The sequence below is a fragment of the Phyllobates terribilis genome, unplaced genomic scaffold, assembly GCF_046119375.1.
Source record: "Phyllobates terribilis strain yellow unplaced genomic scaffold, ASM4611937v1 Scaffold_1__5_contigs__length_1240528914, whole genome shotgun sequence".
NCBI classification, from domain to species: domain Eukaryota; kingdom Metazoa; phylum Chordata; class Amphibia; order Anura; family Dendrobatidae; genus Phyllobates; species Phyllobates terribilis.
Window position 1 is genome coordinate 1,125,863,895 of NW_027362761.1, and position 27,730 is coordinate 1,125,891,624.

Consider the following 27,730-nt stretch of genomic DNA (forward strand, 5'->3'; position numbering starts at 1 on the left):
GAAGGGACCAGCAAAGCCGTACCAGGCCGGGAGTAGAAAGGGACCCATGTTGCAGGCCATACAGGCGAGAATACACGGTGAGCTCGGGACCAAGGGCTGTTACCCTATCAGGAGGAGATAGCCAGAAGGAGCACAGAGAGCACGGTAGGCCTACACCCTCACCCTGACCAGGGCCAATTTCCCAATTGCTCTCAGACATCCAGGTCCCCTCCTAGCCGGGACTGTTTGTGGGTCAGTTCACCTGTTCTAGTAAAGACCCTGGACTGCAATCTGCTGTCTGTGTGCTCCTTGCTCCTCCAGCACTAACGGTACTTGGACGCCCTACACCATCACCCCCATCTTCCATTATACTGCCCTGGGGCCGCACTCTTCCCGTGGGGAGTCACACTATCCCAGCTGCATACATCATCAGCCCCAGCGGTCTACCTGGCAGTGGCGGTCCGGACTGACCGCAATCCACGGGTGGCATAGTCGGACATCACTTAAAACTTATAAAGGGACTACCACTGGTCTGACCACCCTGAGCCACGGACCGGGTCGCCACTACTACCCCCATCGTTCCCCTATTGCCCGGATCCGAGTGCCCCACTGCCCAGGGGGTGAGTCAGCTTTGGCGTGGTCGGCAGGATAGTAACCAACCCGCCACAAACGGTATTGCGTGCCTGAAAAAAGACTGTACACGCACCTGAAAAGAGATTTCCCGCCATCCGGAGCCGTTTCCCGCCATTTCCAGCCGTCTTCCGTCGGTTCCCGCCATCTTCAGCCGTTTTCCCGCCAACAGACGCCATCTTCAGGACGCCGCACGGGAAGAAGAGGGGCGTGGACGTCCAAACTGCACGAGACCTGAAGCTCCGCCCCACGCACCGACGCTGCGCAAGTTCCTGGAAGGGAGAGAGAGCGACGCTGACGTCACCAGGACGCGATGCAAGGTCCTCGTCCGGAGCAGCACCAGCGGAGCTGCGGCCTACAGAAGAGGATCGTCGGAAGGTAGGCCGCGCTTAACTAGGGGGGAGGAAGATGTCGGACACAAAGGTGCCCACTACCACCAGCGCAGCTGCAGCAGCGGTGATGCCATTTTCCCTGCCCTATATCCCTGGGGCGGCCTGGCTGCCTAAGTACTCAGGGGAGCCCCATGCCCTGACTGATTTTAAGGAAAGGCTGTACAGTCTGTTCCAAGTTTACCCCCTGACAGAGGAACAGAAGGTCAGCATACTGACGGGACAGTTAACTGGTGCAGCCCAGCGGGAGGTAAAGTTGTGGCCCACTGAGGAGAAAAGGACTGTGAAGGACATTCTGGCCCGGCTGCGAGGTACCTTTGATACCCGTACCTCCGCTGAAATTAAAATGAGGCTCTATGGATGTAAGCAGCGGACACAGGACAGCATCAGAGATGATGCCCTAAATTTGCAGGAAGCCTTGAGGGCCATCAAACAAGCTGACCCTGGCAGCGTGCAGGATACGGATAAGCTACTAACAGAACAGTCCATAGAAGGTCTGCTGTCTAGCGCCCACAGGACCCAGCTGCACCTCATGTTCTTTCAGAACCCTGACCTGACCTTTGCCCAATTCAAGGACAGGGCCATAAGGGTGCTCCGTGAGCCCGCAACAAGTGGCGCTATAAACCCCCGGCGCCCTGCTCTCACCTACCACCAGGAGGCGGCGCCCTCCCCTATGGACTCTGTGGGGGCTGATGCACAGGCCCTGAACCAAGCCCCGTCAAAAGATCTGCACCACCAAGTCCAGGAGCTGACCAGGAGCGTCGTGGCGTTGACCAAGACTGTCCAGGCGTTACAAGTGGACCCGTCAAGACCCATCGAGCTGGCTTCAAGTCCGGAGGATGTCCCGTGGCGTCGACAGAGGAGGATCCCGTCGTTCCGAGGGAGGCCCACAGACCGCTACGCAGAGGATGGACCGCCCATTTGCCGTCGATGCAACCATCCAGGACACATTTCCAGGTACTGTAATTTAAACGGGTCCAACCTGGGGCAGAGGGCCAACCCCCAGGCGTAAGATCACCAGGCCCTTACAATTGGAGTAATAAGTACGTTGGGGGGCGCCCGGTTTTACCCATGGTGCTGGACGGTATCCCCATGAGCGCCTTGCTGGATACTGGGTCGCAAGTAACCACTATCCTTTATGTACTTTTTAAGCAGTATTGGACTGATGCTGATATCACACGGTATCCAGACAGTAACTTGAGCATCATCGCCAGTAATGGCTTACCCGTGCCGCAGATGGGGTTCAAGGAGATGACCATTAAAATTGGTAAAGTTGAACTACCGGCACAGGGAGTGATTATTGTGGACATTGACCGTCGTGAAAGTCACCCTAAAATAACTGTGGGTACTAACGTGATTGAAAATTGTCTTTCAGAGGTAATTGTAATTCTACAACAGGTGGCGGTGAATGCCAGTTCCAGCCAACAGAGAGTCCTCAACAAGGAGATAAAAGCCCTGATGAGACGGCAGCAGGTAGAACTGTCTGGTGGTGAGATCGGTAGCGTAAGACTGAGTGACCCATTCCCCATTTCCATGCCTCCCAAAAGTGAAATGATGATCTGGTGTCGGACTGCAATCGGGTTGAGAGGTAGAGATTACCAAGCCATGGTAGAACCCGTGTACTCAGACAGCAGGCCCACCATTTTGACAGCCCGGGGGGTGGTGGATGTCCGTCATGGGAGGGTGCCCGTTCGCATTCTCAACATTGGGGAGAGAGAGGTACACTTACCCAGGTACGCTACACTTGCCAAACTGTTTGTTGTCGAACACAATGCTATCAGGGCCGTGGAGCCTTTGCCTCCATCTCCTCATTCGGAGGGTAATGGCTCCCAGAAACAAAAGGACAGGTGCCAGAAACTCCATGTGGGTGCTGACTCCACTCCCCTGCACCAAAAAACAGGAGTCTACCGGGTGGTCCAGGAGTACAAGAGAATTTTTAGTAAGCACCCGCTAGACTTTGGCAGAGTAAAAGGGGTAGAACACTATATCCCCACAGGGAGCCACCCACCGATAAAGAGAGACACAGGCCTGTACCCCCTGCACATTATCAGAACGCCAAGGGCATGCTAAGAGAAATTAAAGAAGCTGGGGTCATTAGAGATAGCTGTAGCCCCTGGGCAGCCCCCCTGGTTCTGGTAAAAAAGAAAGACGGCACCATGAGAATGTGCGTGGACTATAGACAAATCAACCGTATCACCCACAAAGACGCATATCCACTGCCTAGAATAGAGGAGTCTTTAGCCGCACTAAAATCAGCTAACTTCTTTTCTACTTTGACCTTACTAGCGGGTACTGGCAGGTTCCTGTGGCAGAGGCTGACAAGGAGAAGACTGCCTTCACCACCCCGATGGGACTGAGTGAGTTCAACTGTATGCCCTTCGGGCTCTGCAGCGCACCAGGGACCTTCCAGAGGCTGATGGAATGCTGTCTAGGGCACCGAAACTTTGAGACGGTCCTCCTTTACCTGGACGACGTGATCGTCTATTCGAAGACTTACGAGGACCATCTAAAGCACCTGGCCGAGGTGTTCGAAGCCCTGGCAGGCTACGGCCTGAAGGTGAAACCATCAAAGTGTCACCTGTTGAAACCGAAGGTCCAGTACCTAGGGCACGTGGTAAGTGCGGAAGGAGTAGCCCTCGACCCTGACAAGGTAACGGCAATCAAGAGCTGGCCAAGCCCTTCGAACATCAAGGAAGTGAGGCAATTCCTCGGGTTGGTAGGCTACTACCGAAGGTTCATCCCCAGGTTCACTAAGATGGCAGCTCCTATGCAGGACCTCCTTATAGGACAGTCTAAGTCCAGAAGTCAAAAGCCACCCTTCAAGTGGGATCAACCGGAAGAGGAGTCCTTCCGCCAGTTGAAGATGGCCCTCACGGGGGATGAGATCCTGGCCTACCCTGATTATGGCCAGCCTTTTATTCTCCACACAGACGCCAGTAATGTAGGACTGGGAGCCATACTGTCCCAAAACCAACAGGCAGAGAAAGGGTGATCGCGTACGCCAGCCGGAAGCTGAGACCCACCGAGAGGAACCCGGAGAATTACAGCTCTTTCAAGCTAGAATTCTTGGCGGTGGTGTGGGCCGTGACGGAACGCTTCAAACATTACCTGGCCTCCGCAAAGTTCACGGTGTACACGGACAACAACCCGTTAACACACCTAGACAATGCAAGACTTGGTGCCCTGGAACAGCGGTGGATGGCCCGCCTCTCCAATTATGACTTTGTGATCAAGTACCGGGCAGGCAATACCAATGCCAACGCTGATGCCCTATCGAGAATGCCTCACCTACCTGAAGATGACGAAGACCCAGAAGAGCTGGAGGAGGTAGAACTCCCCGGGTTTCACCGGTACGGAGCCGCTCAATACTCCCACCGCGTGAAGGAGGAAGATTTAACCACCGTTATGATCAATCCCCTACCTCACCACAGCTGGGCTGAGACCCAAGATAGTGACCCTGCAGGCCGCCTGGTGAAAGATCTGCTGACCCATGAAGACACCTGCTTAGGTCCGGATGCTCCAGAGGAAGCCAAGCAGCTATGGAAAGAGAAGAGCAAGCTGTTCCTCTATGAAGGCAAGCTGTGTAGACGACTTGTCAACCACCGGACACACAAGCTGACCTGGCAAGTTGTGGTCCGAAGGCGGGATGCAGCTATGGTCCTGGGGGCTTACCCCGACAGAGCGGGGCACTTCGGTTGGCAGAAAGTGGAGTTCCTGCTAAGAGGATGGTTCTTTTGGGTCGGCATGAGAGGTGCTGTAGAGAAGTGGTGCCGGGACTGTGGCCCTTGTAACTTAAGGAGAAAAGACCGCACCAGCCAGTAGACACCCTTGAAGCCCATCGTCACCCAGCAACATCTTGAGCTGGTAGCCCTAGACCACGTCAAATTGGCTCCAAGCCGGTCAGGACACATCTACGCCCTGACAATCGTGGACCACTATTCCCTTTTTCTAGTGGTGGTCCCGGTGAAAGACTTGACAGCCCAAACGGCGGCCAGAGCCTTACAGCAATACTTCTGCCGTCCACACGGGTATCCGGAACAGGTCCTGACGGACCAGGGTCCAGCGTTCGAAGCTGAAATCTTCCAAGAATTCTGCAACCTCTATGGCTGTAAGAAGATTCGGACAATGCCTTACCACCCACAAACCAACGGGATGTGTGAGAAAATGAACAATATAGTCATTGATCTCCTGAAGACGTTGCCCCTGGAGGAACACAGCCTGTGGCCAGAAAAACTGCCGGACCTGATAGACTTATACAACCATATCCCGGTGAATGCTACAAACTGCACCCCGGCTTACCTGATGTGAGCCAGACCAGGTAAGCTGCCCGTAGACCTGGAGATAGGAGTCCTAACACCTGAGGACACCTCCCCGGTTGCGGACTGGGATACGGAAAGGCAACTGCAGTACAAGAAGGTACAGGAGAGTGTGGAGAAGAGCCTGGCCCAGGTGAGAGAGAGGCAAGAAAAACTCTTCAACCAACACGCCCCTGCTGGTCCCCTAGAACCTGGTGAGCAGGTCCTAAAGCGAGAGAGAAGGTTACATAAGTTGGACGACCAGTGGGAAAGGGAACCCTACACCGTACTGCAGTCTGATCACGACAACCCGAAGGTGTGCGTGATCACCAAGGACGGAGGAGAAACCACTAGTACCGTCTCCAGAGACCACCTCAAAAGATGCCCCGAGCAACTCCGTAGTGCAGAAGAGGATCAAAGTGACCTTGAACCCGCAGAGGACAAGGAAGAAATGATCAGCACCGTTCTCGGAGAGTTCCCTCAGCCCTGGACTCGAATAAACGATGCAATAGTGGTACCCGTCCTGCATTTCCTGCAACCGACTGAGCAACAACCTGCACCAGAGCCGGAAGGTGAAGAAGAGCAAGCAGCTCCAGAGGCAGAAGAGCCTGTACCAGCAGCCCAGGAGAGTCAACCCTCTGCTGACAGTGAACCTGCCATGCCTGCGGTGAGCCAAAGGAACCGCAGACAGCTGCCTGCCCTACCTGTACACCCAGCTGATAGCTGTACCCCTAACGCTAGTGGGGAAAGCCAGGTCGGTCCATCACCAGACAGTGGGTTAAGGAGGTCAACCAGGAGCACAAAGGGGCAGATACCCGCTCGCTGGAGAATATAGGATGCACTAAAATTGTAGATAACCCTGTTGCCAAATGTTGAAATGTTTGCAAAGTTACATGCATGATTATTAATAGTGTATTTCAGTTTCTTGCAGTTACCGTAAGGACTCAAAGGTTATGGACTTTTTTATAACAGGGACCTTGTATGGACTGCGTTCAGAGCCTAACCAAGGAATGAACTAAGACTGTAAAGGACTTGGGGTAGGACAGACCCCCACCTGGTTAAGGCTCCCTGTTGTGTTGGTGATATGGACACCCGGTCACAGACCACACTGTGACCTTAAGAACTCAACCTGTGCGTCTACTAATGTTTTATAGTCATGTATATTGTCTTTGTTTACTGTTTAGTCCCGGAGTACTAAATTTCACTAGGGGGGAATGTGTCACCCTGGCCTGGATGCCACAAATATAATAAAGCTGTGTCTGAGAGCAAGGGGGAGGTTCTCTAGTCAGGGGAACATTAGCATGCAATAGCTCCTGTCTCAGGCCAGTAGGGGGAGCAGGCTGCCCCTATAAAAGCTGGAACTGGGGGCAGGGTTAGGGAGAACTGGATGACCTGTCTCAGCACTGAGAGGTGTCCCAGAGCAGAGAGGGACAGTTGTATTGCACCCTAAGAGGAAGTGTGGCAGTAGGAGAGCCACAAGCCAGAGACAAGAGGCTGAGTGAGCCTGTCTTGGCAGACAAAGAACTCAATTTACCAGACCTTGGTGTCTGAGGCTGTGAGGATTCCACGTCCTGCAGCAGATAACCAGTCCGCAGGGGACTGTATGTTCCTTGGCCTAAGAAGCCCAGAGGCTCTGCCACAACACAAGGGACCAGCAAAGCCGTACCAGGCCGGGAGTAGAAAGGGACCCACGTTGCAGGCCATACAGGCGAGAATACACGGTGAGCTTGGGACCGTGGGCTGTTACCCTATCAGGAGGAGATAGCCAGAAGGAGCACAGAGAGCACGGTAGGCCTACACCCTCACCCTGACCAGGGCCAATTTCCCAATTGCTCTCAGACATCCAGGTCCCCTCCTAGCCGGGACTGTTTGTGGGTCAGTTCACCTGTTCTAGTAAACACCCTGGACTGCAATCTGTTGTCTGTGTGCTCCTTGCTCCTCCAGCACAAACGGTACTGGGACGCCCTGCACCATCACCCCCATCTTCCATTATACTGCCCTGGGACCGCACTCTTCCCGTGGGGAGTCACACTATCCCAGCTGCATACATCATCAGTCCCAGCGGTCTACCTGGCAGCGGCGGTCCGCACTGACCGCAATCCACGGGTGGCGTTGTCGGACATCACTTAAAACTTATAAAGGGACTACCACTGGTCTGACCACCCTGAGCCACAGACCGGGTCGCCACTACTACCCCCATTGTTCCCCTATTGCCCGGATCCGAGTGCCCCACAGCCCAGGGGGTGAGTCACTAACTTCTATCATCATCATCATGCTCCTCACCTTGGCACATGCAACTCCCCTGATGGAGAAGCCAGGGCCCACCGGAGGAGTCTGGTTGTCTGGTGGGCTTGGCCAATGCTGCCCTAAATCAGGCCAGGCTAAGAAAAGTGTGGGGAAGGTTACCGGGACAAATAGGGGCAGCTGGGGACCAAGTATGGACACCCGGCCGCCCCCTGGCGGCTGAGGACCAAGCGTGGACACCCGGCCGCCGGGCGGCTGGGGACTGAGTATGGATACCATGCCGCCGACGCAGCCATGACGTGGTAGCCAGATTCTGCCTCCACATGCCTAAAAGGCCCAATTTCAAGTGCAAGCAAGCAGTATGGTATTGCAGCCTGGGGGTGGATGGGTGGCAGGCTGCATACTTGCGCTTGCATTGCATGGAATGGGGGAGGTACAATTGAACACCTCCCTGGGAGAAGGACTTGCACGGGGATAGTTGCAAGTCTGCATCTTCTGATGCGGCAAGGATCACTTCTGATGGGCACACTTTTAGGCAGTGACCTGGGTGTCAGAGATGCTTCCAGGGGTCTTCCCCATGCTGTCCCCATGTCTTTTCAGCACTGTATGCATGTGTCACACAGCACATGGTCAGATAAGGTTGTAAAATGTAAAAATGACATTTGCCGGTGAATGCATTTGTCACGGATGAAAGCAATACAAAAGTGCAAAAACGCATAAAAAATGCTACTTGTGAACATAGCCCAAGGTGTGGAGGAGTATTTTTGGTTTTCGTTATTTATTTTACCTTATACACAAGTCTTTACCCTGGAAAGGAAGTTCCTTAACATATTTCACAGGAAAACCGTTTCAGTTTCGTTTTTGAACGTTTTATTGTGAGCCCGTACAAGTGGCTTAATACCTCTGACCACGTTGTTGACAGCAGTGACCTGGAGGTCAGAAATGCTTCCTGGGGCGATCCCCATGCTGTCCCCATGTCATTTGAGCACTGTCACTATCATTTTGGGCACTTTTTAGGCTTTCTACAGACTGCCGGGGGTGCCACCGCAAAAATGCTCGGGTGTCCCATAGACTAACATTGGGCTCCTTGCTCGGGTCAAGCACCCGAGTATCACGGTGAGCTCGGCCTGAGCTTCGAGCACCCGAGTAATTTAGTGCTCGCTCAACACTAGTAACAATGTTTAGAACTTTTGACTTTCAGGCTCCATATCTCACCATCCACTACTGCTTTGAACGTGAGACTGCCATCATTTTATAGATGGCTATCTCATACATAAATTTTACTTGTAACTATTTAGCATATGATTAATTATGCAGATTCTTTGCTCCTAAAAATCTACTTATCCACCTGTCAAATTTTGTTTGAATGCAGATTGCACATTTTCTGTTAGTACAATAAACCTCATTTCAAGGCAGAAACATTACTGTGTCCAACATTTATTATATACTAGACGGTGGCCCGATTCTAACGCATCGGGTATTCTAGAATAGGTATGCGGCCGACCGGGCGCAAGCAGCAGAGCGGTGTTTACATTTGCTGCCAAAATCGCTGATTGGTCGAGGCCAGCAACCGCGACCAATCAGCAAAGCGGTGTTAAAATTTGGCGCCTATATCGCAGATTGGTCACGGCCGGCGGTCGCGACTAATCAGCAGAGCGGGGTTTAAATTTGGCGGCAAGATCGGTGATTGGTCGCGGCCGCTATTTAAATGTGGCGCCCAAATCTGTGATTGGTCGCGGGCAGCGGCCGCGACCAATCAGCAGAGCGGTGTTTAACTTTAGCGCCAAGATCACTGATTGGTCGCGGGTGGAGAGCGCGACCAATCTGCGAATCGTATTGGTGAGGACCGGGGAGCGGAATCGTATTGGTGAGGACCGGGGAGCGCCGCTGCCTGGGCGGATACTTCCGCTGCGAGAAGCCGGGACATGAGAGACTGCTCGCAGCAGAAGTATCCCGACCCGCAGCGCCGCTCCCCGGTCCTCCCTTGACACGCTAGCCACTGATGTCCCTACAGTATCTGCATGGTGTTACAAAGGTCCGGACATTTGTGTTCAAAATCGCTGATTGGTCGCTGGCGCTGCCCGCGACCAATCACCGATTTGGGCGCCAAATTTAAATAGCGTCCGCGACCAATCAGTACAGCGGTGTTTAAATGTGGAGCCAAGATCGGTGATTGGTCGCGGCCGATATTTAAATTTGGCGCCCAAATCGGTGATTGGTCGCGGGCAGCGTCCGCGACCAATCAGCGATTTTTAACACAAATGTCCGGACCTTTGTAACACCATGCGGATACTGTGGGGACTTCAGCGGCTAGGGTGTCGAGGGAGGACCGGGGAGCGGCGCTGCGGGTCGGGATACTTCTGCTGCGAGCGCCCGCTCATGTCCCGGGTTCTCGCAGCGGAAGTATCCGCACAGGCAGCGCCGCTGACATCCATGCGCCTAGGGTGTGAAGGGAGGACCGGGGAGCGGCGCTGGCATCCAATTGGTCGCAGCAGCTATTTAAATGTGCCGCACAAATCGGTGATTGGTCGCGGTCTTGGCCCGCAACCAGTCACTGATCTTGCCGCAAAAGTTAAACACCGCTGTGCTGATTGGTCGCGGACGCTATTTAAATGTGGTGCCAAAATCGGTGATTGGTCGCGCCCGGCGTCGGCGACCAATCAGCACAGCGGTGTTTAAATGTGGAGCCAAGATCGGTGATTGGTCGCGGCCGATATTTAAATGTGGCGCCCAAATCGGTGATTGGTCGCGTGCAGCGTCCGCGACCAATCAGCACAGCGGTGTTTAACTTTTGCGGTAAGATCAGTGATTGGTCGGGTCCGAAGACCGCGACCAATTATCGAATCGTCTTGGTGAGGACCGGGGAGCGGCGCTGCCTGTGCGGGTACTTCCGCTGCGAGAACCCGGGACATGAGCGGGCGCTCGCAGCAGAAGTATCTCGACCCGCAGCGCCGCTCCCCGGTCCTCCCTTCCGCATGGAGGTCAGCTACCGGCCGGGAGATGAGCGCCTCGCGCCGCTCATCTCCCGGCTGCATCTCCGTCCCGCAGATGGGTCCGGCGGTCGAGGTCCTTCTGCTGGTACCGGCCGGGAGATGAGCGCCTCACGCCGGTCATCTCCTGGCTGCATCGCCGCTGAGCTCCGTCCCGCAGATGAGCCGCTAACGGCCGCCATCTTTTTTCAGAAATCCCGCGGCGCTGATTGGCCGCTGCCGGACCAATGAGCGACACGGGATTTCCAGGACAGACAGACAGACAGACGGGATAAGACGATTATAAGATTAATAGGGGTGCCCAAACTTTTTCATATAACTGTAAGTGAAGAATGGAAGTGAGTAAGATCAATCACTTCAGCAAAACACTGCACACCACTCACACCCAGCGACATGAAGATCCCCATATTTCTGGAGAGGGCCGGGGTGAAGAAGTAGAGTCCCTCGCCCATGACTACCACTCTGCCCCCCGTTATAGCTAGATAGATAGATAGATAGGTAGATAGATAGATAGATAGATAGATAGATATCCAAAAAAGATGAAGTCAGCACTCCAGATATTCAAATATCATTGGTTTATTGGACAATTCGAATAAGGCAACGTTTCGTTCCAAGTGTGGAACTTTTCAAAGTTTTTCTTTGAAAAAGTTCCACACTTGGAACGAAACGTTGCCTTATTCAAATGGGCCAATAAACCACTGATATTTGAATATCTGGAGTGCTGACTTCATCTTTTTTGGATATGCATTGAGATTTGGTTTTACCTGGTAGGCTTTGCACCCATCTAAAAATCTTTTTTGTCTTGCTGGTGCTGCACCTTTGTAAGCATTTTTAGATAGACAGAACAGAATGCTGATATCATATATTCAATGAAGCGCCCCCTGGGCCGTGGGGTACTCGGTAGCCGGGCCGGTCAGTGCTGGGGGTGTCACAGTGGCGATGACTTGGTCCGTGACCCAGGGCGGTCACTAAAGGGGAATAGTAGAAGGGGATTATAGTTTTTATAGTTTAATTTTCGTGACGCCACCTGTGGTATGCAGCTATATGGGGCCGCCGCTGCGGTGCAGATCCTCTGGAGCTGATGGTGACGCAGCAGAGTTGGTTCAGCTCTCCACAGGCAGAGCTAAGCTCCAGGGCGTTGCTGTGATGATTAATGAGGTAGAAGTTGCTGTGCAGTGTGGTGCAGGGGATGACGCAGATAATAATTCTAGGACAGAGTGGGGTGCAGTCTTCAAGGTTTATTCACAGTTGTTGCACTCCAGTTTACTAGGATCAGGGTAACCTCCCACGTCGTCCTGTGTTTACCAAGGCAGGGGTTCAGCAAACTCCCAGGTGTTTCAGGAGTACATAACGGGACTCCATTTTGTGTGCCTTCCTCGGTCGTCTTCCTGCCCTGGCTCTCACCCTCCTGCCCTGTGCCTCGCAACCAGTGTCCCAAGCCGGTAACCTCAACAACATTTTGCCTGTTGGCAACTAGAACCCCAAACTAAAGCCCTTCAAACTTAACTTTTATTAAAGCATATAGCTCTTGCAAGGATAGCGAATATTAAAATATTAGCATAGGTACAGGCTGCCGAGTAAGGTCAGATATTGTAATCTGCAATATTGCTTTATTAAGCCTCTGTCCCCTGATGACGCCAGTTAGGCGAAACATGTCGGGGAGGCTTTAATTTTGGATTTTATAATAAGGCACAGACAGTGCTAATATGAGATAGGTGGTCCGCGGCCACTAATGTATGAGAATGAGAATCGGTTAGACAACTACATTGTGTAAAAGCAATATTGCAGATTACAATATCTGACCTTACTCAGCAGCCTGTACCTATGCTAATATTTTAATATTCACTATCCTTGCAAGAGCTATATGCTTTAATAAAAGTTAAGTTTTAAGGGCTTTAGTTTGGGGTTCTAGTTGCCAACAGGCAAAATGTTGTTAATGTCAATACCCCTACGCTGTCTTTAGTTGAACAGTGTTGGTTACCAAGCCGGTAACCTCGGATCTTGGCGGGCAACCTGCAGTCCCCTGAATCCTATATGGCTACCTTTTCGGCATTATAGTAGCGGCTGTGAGCAATTGCACCCTGAAAGTACAGAAGCCTCCGGTTTCTAGCTGAGCCTTGTAGTTCTCCACTAGTTAGGGGCCGGTCCCCTTTTCAGCCTGATCCCTCCGCGTTTCTGCAGATTCGGGCGCACGGGTGGCATCCGCACTTCCCGTGCCCCTGGGATCCCCTCTGTTCTGGAGCCTTCCTCTGCTCCCGTCCTCTTCCTTCAGTCAAACCTGGGCCTCTTAGCTTAGGCTCGCTTCCCTGAGCAGAGCTCCTGCAGAGCTCCTGCTCCTCTCGCTGTCCTCCTCTGACTGACTGAACTCTCTCAAGATGGTCCCCCTTTATATATCCTCCTTCTCAAGTGTTCCCCTTTTTTCTTCTTCCTCCACTCACACCCACTACATGGTTCCACCCTCCAGCTCTGGGCCAGGGACTGTGCTCTCCCTTAGGAGCAATCTCGCCCTTCCCTCTGAAATGGAGTATAATGGATGCAAGTGGATGGGTCCCGGGCAGTACTCCATCCTTACCTGAGAGTGAGATACCACACCTCTGGGTGAGATGCAGTACCTCTGTGGCGACTGAACCCTCAAGGGCGCCACATTCAACAGGTCAGGATTTCTGCTTCTTTGTTTTCCTAATGAATGCTTCTTGGTGCAGTAATAACTGGATTAGGTGAAATATTTCTCATTATTTCGCAGTGTTTGGTAATCTGCTTGTCTCCAGCCCCATGGTAATTTTAGAATTCTTTGATACTTTGTTACACTGTAAATATGAAAAACAAACAAGTCTCGGAGCAGCTGATTAAATTAAACAGCTTGTTTAAGACTATGGACCCAGCGTGGCCATGGTGCTTTCTTCCAGTCATAAGAATTAAAGTAACATAAATATACTGCTGCTCCGCGGGGCAGGGAGACAGATGTTGCTGCATATGTTTGTTGGCACTGGACCTGGCACATAAGACACGTAGCATATGTAACAGTGGCTATTTCCTACATTTCCAGCTCTTTGCTGTGCCGTTGTGCCTTTAGGTCACATTTTTCTTAATAGAAATAATTTATAATTAATGTATTTTCTAATCAGATTTCCATTTAGCAGTGGAACAAGTTATTCTTCTTCTCATACATTTCCCATTCAGCAGATCATCGTACACCCTGACTACAGTATATACGAGTGCTGGGAACCATTTGTACTTTGTACGATTGTACGATACTTTGTTAATTGTGTTGCCATTGGAACTATTTAGAAATATTTTTTCTTTAGGTTTATTAAAAAGCCCATTTTTCTGAAAGGTCAAATGCTAGTTGCCTGCATCATGTCATTAGGGGAGTTTCTTCTATACAGGTTTATTGGGTTCTGTATATAGTAAATCTATCTTCAGTATGATTCCCTAGGTGCAAAACACTGATAAAAAAGTATGTGAAAAACAGATCTCTGAATTGAATCTGAATCTGACAGTAGGATTTGTGATAAAATAAAAAAAAATCATAATTCACCTCTTAAATCCCCCACCTTCTTTGGTGGTCCTCACTAGTCTTTGTTTACTTCTTGGAGACGATGATGTGCTCTACATAAATTGGACCTCTGCAGCCAATCATTAGGTTCAGTGGTAATTGTGGCATGTAAGGCAAAAGGACGCTTAGATTAGTGACCACTGCAGTATTGACATTAGACTGGCATTTAAAAGGTAATAGTTTCTCTTTTTAACCACATTTTTTAACACATTTTTATGACAAGGGTGCATACATGTCCACTAAGACGGCATATGGGTACCTGTGTCATAAAAAAAGTATTTAGAGGTTCTGCTACGGATCCGGATGGTGGAACCACTGTGCCGTAGTACAAGGAAGGATCGGAGGGGCGTAACTAGGGACCTCACCCTGGACCAACCTTGGCTATACGGTGGCTCACTCAACTCTGTGAATCAAGGAAGGACCGGAAGGGTGGACCAGGTGCTACTCCGGGACCGACCCTGTGTGAGAGCAGGCGACTCCCACGGGACTGGGGACAGGCGCTGACTGACATGGCAGATAGGCACGGTTGCTGGGCTGACAGGCGGACACGACAGGTAGGTAGACAGGCTGGCGGGCACGACTGATAGACAGGCTGGCGGGCACGGCTAATAGACAGGCTGGCGGGCAGCACTGGAACCTGAGGGCTGGAGAGAGTGTTAGCACACAAACTACAACACTGCACATGTAAGGTGCCCCAGTGAGAAAAGTCGTGGGCGAGTTGTGGCCCCTGCTCGCTTTGGCACCTTACAGACAATTTGTATCCTCCCTCTGATGTGTGACTGTGCATGTGACATTCTTCACTTACTTCCCACCATCCGGTCACGGCTGTCTCCAGACATTTCTCTTCTGGGACCAGGGCAGTAATAATTTCAGAGGACACAAAGTTATTTACCATAACTGGGGTTTTACTTGGAGGAAAGGAGTAGTTACAATATTTACAGTCTGGTAGATTGGATAAGGCCCAACAGGTTCTTGTCTCCCATACAGGTGCTAAAATCATCTTCAGCCCTGGTGCCCTCTTTATGTGAAGCATCTCTCTGTTTCTATTCCTTAGCCTAAGAGACGGTTCCTCACCAGTGACAGTGTGCCCAGATCCTTTATCTCCCTCACGGCTTATACTGGAGTCCTATTTTCCTCTGCTACCTGCAGACTAGAAGTGCCCCGGGTCCTCAATACCTCCGTTGAGTTTCTCCGGCCGGCTAATGGGACTCCTGCGTGAGAAGATATTCACACTACGGATTCACTGTCTGAGGGTAGAGAGCCCCCGTCTACCCTAGTAGCCAATTTCCCTGGCTGTCCGCACGTAAGAGTTCCTGTCATGTCCCTGACAGGGCTTCAACTGACTCAAAAATAATGGCTGCAGCTATTTTTAACACACCCAGAGCCTCCACCAACTAAGCCATCTGCTTAGCAACTGCCTCGCCTCTCACTGACAACTGTGCCCAGCAGTGGCATCTTGTGGCTAATAAAAAGCACTGCAGCCCCGCAAGGAATTATATCTAACCTCTAGACATGCCCAATGTCTATCCCTGTCACTACGTTTCCCCCTTACTCCACTGACTGTGGCACTGAAATTAACCCCTAACTTGACTCAATAAGAGCTCGGAGAGTGCCTAACTATGGGGATATGTAATTCTAACTACTTCAGTCCCAGGGGAAGGTTACACCCTTCCTCACTATTACACACAGGCACCTTTGCCATTGGCCAGGGACATTTTAGGATGGCGCGCACGGCCCCTTCAAGAAGCAGGGAGCGTGATGGGGTTGGGACCATCAGTTGTGTTGTGCAGAAGTCAGGTGGATACACAGCTGATAGTCCTACTGAATAGACTGTTAGAATTTGTATTATGGCAAGAAAAAAGCAGCTAAGTAAAGAAAAATGAGTGGCCATCATTAATTTAAGAAATGAAGGTCAGTCAGTGTGAAAAATTGGGCAAACTTTGAAAGTGTCCCCAAGTGCAGTTGCAAAAACCATCAAGCGCTACAAAGAAACTGTCTCACATGAGGACCGCCCCAGGAAAGGAAGACCAAGAGTCACCTCTGCTTCTGAGGATAAGTTTATCCGAGTCACCAGCCTCAGAAATCGCAGGTTAACAGCAGCTCAGATTAGAGACCAGGTCATGCCACACAGAGTTCTAGCAGCAGACACATCTCTACAACAACTGTTAAGAGGAGACTTTGTGCAGCAGGCCTTCATGGTAAAATAGCTGCTAGGAAACCACTGCTAAGGACAGGCAACAAGCAGAAGAGACTTGTTTGGGCTAAAGAACACAAGGAATGACCATTAGACCAGTGGAAATCTGTGCTTTGGTCTGATGAGTCCAAATTTGAGATTTTTGGTTCCAACCACTGTGTCTTTGTGCGACGCAGAAAAGGTGAACGGATGGACTCTACATGCCTGGTTCCCACCGTGAAGCATGGAGGAGGAGGTGTGATGGTGTGGGGGTGCTTTGCTGGTGACACTGTTGGGGATTTATTCAAAATTGAAGACATACTGAACCAGCATGGCTACCACAGCATCTTGCAGCCGCATGCTATTCCTTCCGGTTTGCGTTAAGTTGGACCATCATTTATTTTTCAACAGGACAATGACCTCAAACACCTCCAGGCTGTGTAAGGGCTATTTGACCAAGAAGGAGAGTGATGGGGTGCTACGCCAGATGACCTGGCCTCCACAGTCACCAGACCTGAACCCAATCGAGATGGTTTGGGGTGAGCTGGACCGCAGAGTGAAGGCAAAAGGGCCAACAAGTGCTAAGCATTTCTGGGAACTCCTTCAAGATTGTTGGAAGACCATTTCCGGTGACTACCTCTTGAAGCTCATCAAGAGAGTGCCAAGAGTGTGCAAAGCAGTCATCAAAGCAAAAGGTGGCTACTTTGAAGAACCTAGAATATAAGACATATTTTCAGTTGTTTCACACTTTTTTGTTAAGTATATAATTCCACATGTGTTAATTCATAGTTTTGATGCCTATAGTGTGAATGTACAATTTTCATAGTCATGAAAATATAGAAAAATCTTTAAATGAGAAGGTGTGTCCAAACATTTGGTCTGTACTGTATATATATATATATATTCACACACACACACACCAGTATGTATATTTGGCAGAGTCATATCTCACAACTTAGCCAAGAGAAGAACATGTATTTTGGCACGTTGTAGTGCCGGCATCTCTGCTGTCTTCCTCCCTCCCCCGGCAGAGATGCCGACTCACTTACCGCTGAGGCCTCCATCCTTGTCCTGCTGCTGCTGCCCGGGGTCTGCGCATGGCTCGCAGATCCCCGGTCACTGTGCTTAGGGCACACGCATGCTCCCTCCCTCCTAAAGGGCCAGCGTGCCATCCAAAAGTGTCCCAAGCCAATGGCTGGGAGACACTTATTATTTAAGGCACCTCCACGTGGTGGAAGGTGCCTGAGCAATGTTGTTAGTCTGCTTCCATCATCCTTGCTAGTTGTCAGGTCCTCTGTTTGACTATACCTGCTTTTACCCGCATGTTCTTGTCTGCCTGTGCCCACCTGTATACCAGCCGGACCCGCATGTACTCGCTTGTGCCCATTTGTATACCATCCGTCCCTGCCTGTGTCCACCTGTATACCAGCCATCCCTGACTGTTCCTGCCTGTGCCCATCTGTATACCAGCCGGACCCGTCTGTACTTGCTTGTGCCCACCTGTGTACCTGCCGGTTCCCACCTGTATATCAGCCGGACCCACCTGCACCTCCTGTGCTCACCCATCTACCAACCTGTCTGCCAGCTGTGTCCGCCAGCACCTGCCACTCATGGGTTCCTGTCGTGCCTGCCAGTACCAGCTGTACTCTCCCCTCTTGGCCGTTCCAGCCTCCAGTCCCTTGGGGGTCAGCTGCCGTGCAGCCGAGGTCAGTCTTGCTGTAACACCTAGGCACACCCCCCCATGATCTCCTCAGACCACAGCGCAGTGGGGTACTCAAGACCGGGTCTCTGGGATGCGCGGTGCTGATGGGGGTAGTAGTGGCAACCCGGTCCCGTGCTCAGGGTGTCAAGCTGAAATGGTGGCAGTCTCTTTATATATATATATTCATGTGAAAGTCAGACTACGCCACCCGTGGATTGTGGTCAGGGATAACCGCCGCTGCAGGACAGACCGCTGGGGCTGGTGTTGGTGAGCAGCACAGGAATGGTATACCTCCCCACGGAAGGAGTGTAGTCCCAGGGCAGTGTAGGTGGATGTTGGGGGTGATAGTTCCGGCCGCGATGGTCAGAATGCAGAGTCCGCTTAAACAGTTCAGGGTCTTTATTATAACAGATGGTAATGACCCAACAATAGTACCGGCTAGAAGGGGGCCTGGATGTCTGAGAACACTCGGGAAGCCCCTCTGGTCAGGGTGAGGGTGTAGGCCTACCGTGCTCTCTATGCTCTTTCTGACTATTCCCCTCTTAGTGGTAAAATAGCCCACATCCCTGAGCGTGCCGTGTATTCTCACCCGTATGGCTTGCAACTTGGGCTCCTTTTACCTCTGGCCTCTCTTGGCTTTGCTGGTCCCTTCTGTTGTGGCGGAGCCTCCGGGCTTTTTAGGCCAAAGGACATGAAATCCCTCGCGGATTGGTTCTCTGCTGCTGGACTTAGAGTCTTTACAGCCTCGGACCCCAATGTCCGGTAGGTAATTCTCCCTTTCTGCCAGGACAGGCTCTCAGTGCCGTACGTCCCTGGCTAGCAGTTCCTCCACTGCCTCACGACCTCCTCCGCCTGCTGCTGACCCTTACTCTCTGGGCCTAGACTCCTTCACGGTCTCAGGTCTCCCAGGTCTCTCTAACCATGCCCCCTGTTCCAGCTTTTATAGGGCAGCCTGCTCCCCCTACTGGCCTGGGACAGGAGGTGCTGCATGCTAATTGTCCCTAACCAGGGAACCTCCCTCCTGCTCTCAGACACAGCCTTTATTATTTGTGGCATCCAGGCCTGGGGTGACACATTCCCCCCTAGTAAAAGTTTAGTACTCCGGGACTAAGCCTCTTTGGACAAAAACAAACAGGGTAAATACACACAACCATAAAACATCAGCAAATACCAGCACAATTTGAGTTCTTAAGGTCACAGTGTGGTCTGTGATCAGGTGTCCATATCACCAACAAAAGGGAGCTTAAACCGGTTGGGGGTCTGTCCTAGCCCCGAGTCCTTGACAGTCTTTGGTGGACAGTCTTTATTCATTCCTCGGTTAAGCTCCAAACAAACCTTACAAAGAGTCCCGGTTATTTAATGTCCATAACCTGTTAGTCCGTTTGGTTAACTGAAAGAAACTGAAAAACATAATCACTGGTCATGTAGTTAACTTTTCAAACATTTGACAACTATTTATAAGGGTTATTTACAGTTCTTTACACACCCTATATTTTCCAGCGAGCGGGTGTCTGCCCCCTAGTGCTCCTGGTTGACCTACGTAACCCACTGTTTGGTGGTGGTCTAACCTGGTTTTCCCCACTAGCATTTAGGTACAGCTACTAGCTGGGTTTACAGGCAGTGCAGGCAGCTGTCTGCGGGTCCTTTGGCTTACCGCAGGCATGGCAGGCTCACTGTCAGCAGAGGGTTGACTCTCCTAGGCTGCTGGCATGGGTTCTTCTGCCTCCGGGGCTGCTTGTTCCTCTGATTCTTCCTGCTCTCCTGTAGGTTCCTGGTGGGTTGGTTGAAGGAAGTGTAGGACGGGTACCACTATTGCGTAGTTTATCCGAGTCCACGACCGGGGAAACTCTCTGAGAACGGTGCTGACCGTTTCTTCCTTGTCCACTGCGGGCTCAAGAGCATCTTGATCTTCACTTGCACTCTGTAGTTGCTCGGGGCACCGTTTTAGATGGTCTCTGGAGACAGTGTTCGTGGTCTCTCCTCCATCCTTGCTTATTACACAGACCTTCGAGTTGTCGTGGTTGGACGGCAGTACTGTGTACGGGTCTCTCTCCCACTGGTCATTTAGCTTGTGAAGCCTTCTCTTCCACTTCAGGACCTGCTCGCCAGGTTCCAGGGGACCAGCAGGGGCGTGTTGGTTAAAGAGCCTCTCTTGCTTTTCTCTTGCTTGAGCCAGGCTCCTCTCCACGCTCTCCTGTAACTTTTTGTACTGTAGCCGCCGTTCTGTATCCCAGTCCGCATCTGGGGAGGTGTCCTCGGGTGTCAGGACTCCCATCTCCAGGTCCATAGGCAGCTTACCGGGTCTTGCTCGCATCAGGTAAGTCGGGGTGCAGTTGGTAGCATTCACCGGGATATGATTGTATAAGTCTATCAGGTCCGGCAGTGTTTCCGGCCACAGGCTGCGTTCTTCCAGGAGAAGAGGAGATCAATGACTATCTGATTCATTTTCTCACACATCCCGTTGGTTTGTGGGTGGTAAGGCGTCGTCCGAATCTTCTTACAGCCGTAGAGGTTGCAGAACTCCTGGAAGACTCCAGCCTCGAACGCTGGACCTTGGTCTGTTAGTACCTGTTCCGGATACCCGTGTGGGCTGCAGAAGTGCTGCTGGAAGGCTCTGGCCGCCGTTTAGGCTGTCAAGTCTTTAACCGGGACCACCACCAGGAACCGGGAATAGTGATCCACTATTGTCAGGGCATAGATGTAGCCCGACTGGCTTGGAGCCAATTTCACATGATCCAGAGCTACCAGCTCAAGAGGCTGCCTGGTGACGATGGGCCTCAAGGGTGTCTTCTGGCTGGTACGGTCCTTCCTTCTTAGGTTACATGGGCCACAGTCCCTGCATCACTTCTCTATGGACCCTCTCATACCTATCCAGAAGAACCGTTCTCTCAGTAGGAACTCTAGTTTCTTCCAACCAAAGTGTCCCGCTCTGTCATGGTAGGCCTCCAGAACCATAGCCGCATCTCGTCTTGGGACCACTACTTTCCAGGTCAGCTCGTGCGTCCGGTGGTTTACAAGTCTTCTGCACAGCTTACCTTCGTAGAGGAATAGTCTGCTCTTCTCCTTCCACAGCTGCTTAGCTTCCTCTGGAGCATCCAGATCAGGGCGAGCGTCTGCCTGGGTCAGCATCTCTTTCACCAGGCTGACTGCAGGGTCACTATCCTGCGTTTCAGCCCAGCCGTGATAAGGTAAGGGGTTGAACGTCATGTGTAAGGTGGTTACATTCTTGTCTCTTACGCTGTGGGAATATTGGGTGGCCCCATACAGGTGAAACGCAGGGAGCTCCACCTCCTCCAGCTCTTCTGGATCTTCTCCCCCATCGGGTAAGTGAGGCATTCTGGATAGGGCGTCTGCGTTGGCATTGGTTCGGCCCGCTCGGTATTTGATCGTGAAGTCATAATTTGACAGCCGAGCCATCCACCGCTGCTCTAGGGCACCAAGTCTAGAATTGTCCAGATGTGTCAATGGGTTGTTGTCCGTATACACCGGGAATTTTGCAGAGGCCAGGTAATGTTTAAACCGTTCTGTTATGGCCCACACCACTGGCAAGAACTCTAGCTTGAAGGAGCTGTAATTCTCCGGGTTTCTTTCGGTGAGCCTCAGCTTCCGGCTGGCATACGCTATCACTCGTTCCCTGCCCTGTTGATTTTGGGACAGTACGGCTCCTAGCCCCACATTACTGGCGTCGGTGTGGAGGATAAAAGGCTGGCCATAATCAGGGTAGGCCAGAATTTCATCACCCGTGAGGGCCATTTTCAGTTGGTGGAAGGAATCCTCTTCCAACTTATCCCACTTGAAGGGTGGTTTGTTACTTCTAGTTTTGGACTGACCTATCAGGAGGTCCTGCATTGGGGCTGCCATCTTAGTGAATCCGGGGATGAACCTTCGGTAGTAGCCTACCAACCCGAGGAATTGCCTCACTTCTTTGATGTTAGAGGGGCTTGGCCAGCTCTTGATTACTGTAACCTTGTCGGGGGTCGGGGGCTACTCCCTCTGCACTCACCACGTGTCCTAGGTACTGTACCTTTGGTTTCAACAGGTGACATTTTGAGGGCTTCACCTTCAGGCCAAAGCCCGCCAGGGCTTCAAACACCTCTGCTAGGTGTTTCAGATGGTCCTCGTAGGTCTTGGAATATACAATCACGTCGTCCAGGTAAAGTAGGACCGTCTCAAAGTTTCTGTGCCCTAGACAGCATTCCATCAGCCTCTGGAAGGTCTCGGGTGCTTTGCAGAGCCCGAATGGCATACAGTTGAATTCACTTAATCCCATCAGGGTGGTGAAGGCGGTCTTCTCCTTGTCAGCCTCTGCCACAGGAACCTGCCAGTACCCACTAGTAAGGTCCAAAGTAGAGAAGAAATTAGCTGATTTTAGTGCGGCCAAAGACTCCTCTATTCTAGGCAGCGGGTATGCGTCTTTATGGGTGATACGATTGACTTTTCTATAGTCCACGCACATTCTCATAGTTCCGTCTTTCTTTTTTACCAGAACCAAGGGGGCTGCCCAGGGGATACAGCTGTCTCTAATGACCCCGGCTTCTTTCATTTCTCTCAGCATGCCCTTTGCGTTCTGATAGTGTGCAGGGGGTACAGGTCTGTATCTTTCTTTTATTGGTGGGTGGCTTCCCATGGGGATGTGATGTTCTACCACTTTCACTCTGCCGAAGTCAAGTGGGTGCTTACTAAAGATTCTCTCGTACTCCTGAACCACCTTGTAGACTCCTTGCTTTTGGTGCAAGGGAGTGGAGTCAGCACCCACATGGAGTTTCTCGCACCAGTCCTCCTTGTGTTTCTGGGAGCCATTATCCTCCACCGGGGGAGATGGAGGCAAGGGCTCCACGACCCTGAGAGCATTGTGTTCGACAGCAAACAATTTGGCTAGTGTAGCGTACCGGGGCAAGTGTGCTTCCCTTTCCCCAATGTTTAAGATCCGGACGGGCACCCTTCCATGACGAACATCAACCACCCCCCGGGCTGTCAAAATGGTGGGCCTGCTGTCTGAGTACACGGGTTCTACCATGGCTTGGTAGTCTCTTCCTCCTAACCCGATTGCAGTCCGACACCAGATCATCATTTCACTTTTGGGAGGCATGGCAATGGGGAACGGGTCGCTCATCCTCACGCTACCGATCTCACCACCAGACAGTTAAACTTGTTTGCGTCTCATCAGGGCTTTTATCTCTTTCTGGAGGACCCACTGTTGGCTGGAGCTAGCATTCATCGCCACCTGCTGCAAAATTACAATTATTTCTGAAAGACAATTTTCAATCACGTTAGTACCCAAGGTTATTTTAGGGTGACTTTCTCGACGGCAATGTCCACAATAATCACTCCCTGTGCTGGCCGTTCAACTTTACCAATCTTAATGGTCATCTCTCTGAACCCCACCTGCGGCACGGGTTGGCCATTGCTGGCGATGATGCTCAAGTCATTGTCTGGATAACGGGTTATATCAGTGTCACTCCAGTACTGCTTGAAAAGTACATAGGGGATGGTAGTCACTTGGGACCCGGTGTCCAGCAGTGCACTCATGGGGATACCGTCCAGCACTACGGGTAAAACCGGGCGTCCCCCCACTTATCGTGCCAATTAGACGGGCCTGGTGACCTTATGCCTGGGGGTTGGCCCTCTGCCCCAGGTCGGACCCGTTTAAAGTACAGTACCTGGCTATGTGTCCCGGCTGGCTGCAACGGCGGCAAATCGGCTGTCCATCCTCAGCGTAGCGGTCTGTGGGCCTCCCTCTGCATGACGGACTGGACGCCAGCTTGATTGGTCCTGACGGGCCCATCTGTAATGACTGTACGGTCCTGGTCAATGCAGCAACACTTTTTGTTAGTTCTTGGACCTGATGGTGCAGGTTTGCAGGCGGGGATGGGTTTAGGGCCTGCACATCAGCCCCCACAAGGTCTGCAGGGTAGGGCGCCGCCTCCTTGTGGTACGTAATGTCAGGACGCCGGGAAGCTACAGCGCCACCTGGTGTGGGTTCTCGGAGCACCCGGATGGCCCTCTCTTTAAACTGTGCAAAAGTCAAATCGGGGTCCTGTAGGGCCATGAGGCGCAGCTGGGTTCTGTGGGCGCTGGACAGCAGACCTTCTATGAACTGGTCAGTCAATAGCTTATCTGTATCCTGCACGCTGCCAGGGTCAGCTTGTTTGATTGCTCCCCAGGCTTCCTGTAAATTTAGGGCATAATCTCTGATGCTGTCCTGTGTCCGCTGCTTACATCCGTAGAACCGCATTTTAATTTCAGCTGAGGTGCGGGTGTCAAAGGTACCCCGCAGCCGGGTCAAAATGTCCTTTACAGTCCTTTTCTCCTCAGCTGGCCATGATTTTACCTCCCGCTGGGCCGCACCAGTTTACTGCCCTGTCAGTATGCTGATTTTCTGTTCTTCTGTTAGGGGATAGACTTTAAATAAACTGTGCAGTCTTTCCTTAAAGTCACTTAATGTATAGGATTCCCCTGAGTACTGGGGCAGCCAGGCCACTCCAGGGATATAGGGCATGGAAAACGGCATCACCGCTGCTGCAGCCACGCTGGTTGTAGTGGGCCCCTCCACTTCCGACATCTTCCTCCCCCCTAGTTAACCATGGCCTATCTTCCGTTGATCCTCTTCCGTAGGCCGCGGTTCCGCTAGCGCTGCTTTGGGCGAGGACCTTGCGTCGCGTCCTGGTGACGTCAGCGTCGCTCTCTCTCCTTGCAGGACCTTGCGCAGTGTAGGACGGGGCTTCAGGTCTTGCGCGGTTTTGGTGTCCATGCCCCTCTTCTTCCCGCGTGGTGTCCCGAAGATGGCGCCTTTTGGCGGGAAACAGCCCCGAATGGCGGGAAACTTCACTCAGGTAAATATAAAGTCTTTTCAGGCACGCAATACCCGTTTGTGGCGGGTTGGTCACAATCCTGCCGACTACGCCAGAAAGCTGACTTGCCCCCTGGGCCGTGGGGTACTCAAGACCGGGTCTCTGGGTTGCGCGGTGCTGATGGGGGTAGTAGTGGCAACCCGGTCCCGTGCTCAGGGTGTCAAGCTGAAATGGTGGCAGTCTCTTTATATATATATATATTCATGTGAAAGTCCGACTACGTAGCCCGTGGATTACGGTCAGGGATAACCGCCGCTGCAGGACAGACCGCTGGGGCTGGTGTTGGTGAGCAGCACAGGAATGGCATAACTCCCCACGGGAGGAGTGTAGCCCCAGGGCAGTGTAGGTGGATGTTGGGGGTGATAGTTCCGGCCGCGATGGTCAGAATTAGAGATGAGCGTTGTTCGACTCGAACTGTTCACCAATCTCAAATTCGAGCTGTTTTGGACGGTGTTCGAGCCGTTCGGCGAACACGAACGATTTGAAAAAAATTCGGCTGTTCAAGGTTATGTTCGATAACTGTTCGTGTACCAAAATCATAACTGGATTTTTTCTCAGCAATGCTGAAAATTAATGTTAATATGCAGTTTGAGTGTACAGCGGGGCGGGGGGAGGGGCAGGGGATGGATCTCTGCAGGAACAATGAAGATCTCCATTTTTTTTTCTCTTTCCTGCATTTACAGTGGGGAGGTGCAATCTGTCAGCCTAACAGCAGCGCACACACGGAGAGAAGTGCTTTTTTATACACAAGCAAGGGCATGTGTCATTGGCAGTGTATGTCACATGTCCTTGCCCTATAAGACCCAGCCATTTTCCCCGTCGCCACCATTTTCTCACTGCTGCAGCTGCGTGTTAGACGGCACCGCTGTTGCTGTGTGCGCTATACCTTGTTAATTTCAAGCCAATTTTTGCACAAATCTACAGATAGCTTGGGAGTAGGGAATAGTTGTGATTGCAGTCCTTTTAAGGACTAGGTTACAGCATTTCCTACGACTTTTATCAGGCAGGTCTGTGCTCTTAAATAGATAGGTTGGGAGTAAAGACGAATTGTAATTGCAGTCCTTTTCAGGACTAAGTTACATCAGTTCCTATCAGTTTTTGCCAGGCAGGTCTGTGCCAGTGCTGTGCAAGTTTTTTTCACAGCATTTGACTAAATCTAGCAAAGCTAATCCTTTTTGGCCTATTGCAGAGTGTGTTAGTCAGTGGAGTAGCCTATCTGTGTTGCAAGCTACACCACCTGTGTATAGAATACCAATTTTTTTACTGCACCTAGGGAAGTAAAACCTTTTGGGCATAGCATCATTCTATTAGTCCATCTATACTGACCTCCATCAGGTTGCAGATTGAATATAATTTTTTTCTGCATCTAGCTCTGAAAAAATATTTGGGCTTCTAGCAGTGTGTGTGACTTGTTCTATTAGTCCATCTATACTGACCTCCACCAGGTTGCAAATTGAATATAGTTTTTTTCTGCATCTAGCGCTGAAAAAATATTTGGGCTTCTAGCAGTTTGTGGGACTTGTTCTATTAGTCCATCTATACTGACCTCCACCAGGTTGCAAATTGAATATAATTTTTTTCTGCATCTAGCTCTGAAAAAATATTTGGGCTTCAAGCAGTGTGTGGGACTTGTTCTATTAGTCCATCTATACTGACCTCCATCAGGTTGCAAATTGAATATAATTTTTTTCTGCATCTAGCTCTGAAAAAATATTTGGGCTTCTAGCAGTGTGTGGGACTTGTTCTATTAGTCCATCTATACTGACCTCCATCAGGTTGCAAATTAAAAATAATTTTTATCTGCATCTAGCTCTGAAAAAATATTTGGGCTTCTAGCAGAGTGTGGGACTTGGTCTATTAATCCATCTATACTGACCTCCATCAGGTTGCAAATTGACTGTAATTTTTTTCTGCATCTAGCTCTGAAAAAATATTTGGGCTTCTAGCAGTGTGTGGGACTTGTTCTATTAGTCCATCTATACTGACCTCCATCAGGTTGCAAATTAAAAATAATTTTTATTTGCATCTAGCTCTGAAAAAATATTTGGGCTTCTAGCAGTGTGTGGGACTTGGTCTATTAGTCCATCTATACTGACCTCCATCAGGTTGCAGATTGAATATAATTTTTTTCTGCATCTAGCTCTGAAAAAATATTTGGGCTTCTAGCAGTGTGTGGGACTTGGTCTGTTAGTCCATCTATACTGACCTCCATCAGGTTGCAAATTGAATATAATTTTTTTCTGCATCTAGCTCTGAAAAAATATTTGGGCTTCTAGCAGTGTGTGGGACTTGTTCTATTAGTCCATCTATACTGACCTCCATCAGGTTGCAAATTGAATATAATTTTTTTCTGCATCTAGCTCTGAAAAAATATTTGGGTTCCTAGCAGTGTGTGGGACTTGTTCTATTAGTCCATCTTTACTGACCTTCATCAGGTTGCAAATTAAAAATAATTTTTATCTGCATCTAGCTCTGAAAAAATATTTGGGCTTCTAGCAGTGTGTGGGACTTGGTCTATTAGTCCATCTATACTGACCTCCATCAGGTTGCAAAATGAATATAATTTTTTTCTGCATCTAGCTCTGAAAAAATATTTGGGCTTTTAGCAGTGTGTGGGACTTGTTCTATTAGTCTATCCATACAGACCTCCATCAGGTTGCAAATTGAATATAATTTTTTTCTGCATCTAGCTCTGAAAAAATATTTGGGCTTCTAGCAGTGTGTGGGACTTGTTCTATTAGTCCATCTATACTGACCTCCATCAGGTTGCAAATTAAAAATAAGTTTTATTTGCATATAGCTCTGAAAAAATATTTGGGCTTCTAGCAGTGTGTGGGACTTGGTCTACTAGTCCATCTATACTGACCTCCATCAGGTTGCAAATTGAATATAATTTTTTTCTGCATCTAGCTCTGAAAAAA